The sequence below is a fragment of the Cucurbita pepo genome, chromosome 10 (assembly GCF_057944985.1).
Source record: "Cucurbita pepo subsp. pepo isolate OVF chromosome 10, ASM5794498v1, whole genome shotgun sequence".
Lineage (NCBI taxonomy): Eukaryota > Viridiplantae > Streptophyta > Magnoliopsida > Cucurbitales > Cucurbitaceae > Cucurbita > Cucurbita pepo.
The window spans coordinates 10,076,937-10,077,444 of record NC_141807.1 but is presented as its reverse complement, the minus strand read 5'-3'; the positions used below and the strand labels follow the sequence as shown (position 1 = coordinate 10,077,444).

The 508-nt window shown below is 37.0% G+C and overlaps 1 non-coding gene across 1 annotated transcript; it reads left to right on the top strand.

Annotated features, from left to right (window-relative positions):
- The first annotated feature begins 435 nt into the window (after positions 1-435).
- TRNAA-AGC (transfer RNA alanine (anticodon AGC)) lies at positions 436-508 on the top strand. Its single transcript has one exon. It is a non-coding gene; the product is annotated as a tRNA-Ala (tRNA).

The window sequence follows — 508 nt, the reverse complement described above, 5'->3', positions numbered from 1 at the left end:
AGCTTAGATGGTAGAGCGCTCGCTTTGCATGCGAGTTGTACAGGGATTGATAACCCGCATCTCCAAAAGAAAGTATTTAATTTGTTATTATATTTTTTCATTTTCACACTTATGGATGCCCCCGCATCACCAAACCAAACTATTTGTTAATAATATTTTGATATTTTTTTTATTTTCACTATTATTGATGATGGGACATTTAGGGTTTATGATGTAAAAATCATGGGGATGTAGTTCAGATTGTTGAGTGCTCGCTTTGCATGCGAGCGGTACGGGGATCGATACCCCGCACCTCCAAAAAATAAGACTAACTATTATTAAATATATTATTTCTTTTTAATTTTTCCTTATTCATGACATGTTGGGTAGCAATATTTCTTCATTTTCACTATTATTGATGATGGGAAATTTAGGATTTTGTGATGCAAAAATTGTGGGGATGTAGCTCAGATGGTAGAGCGCTCGCTTAGCATGCGAGAGGTACGGGGATCGATACCCCGCATCTCCA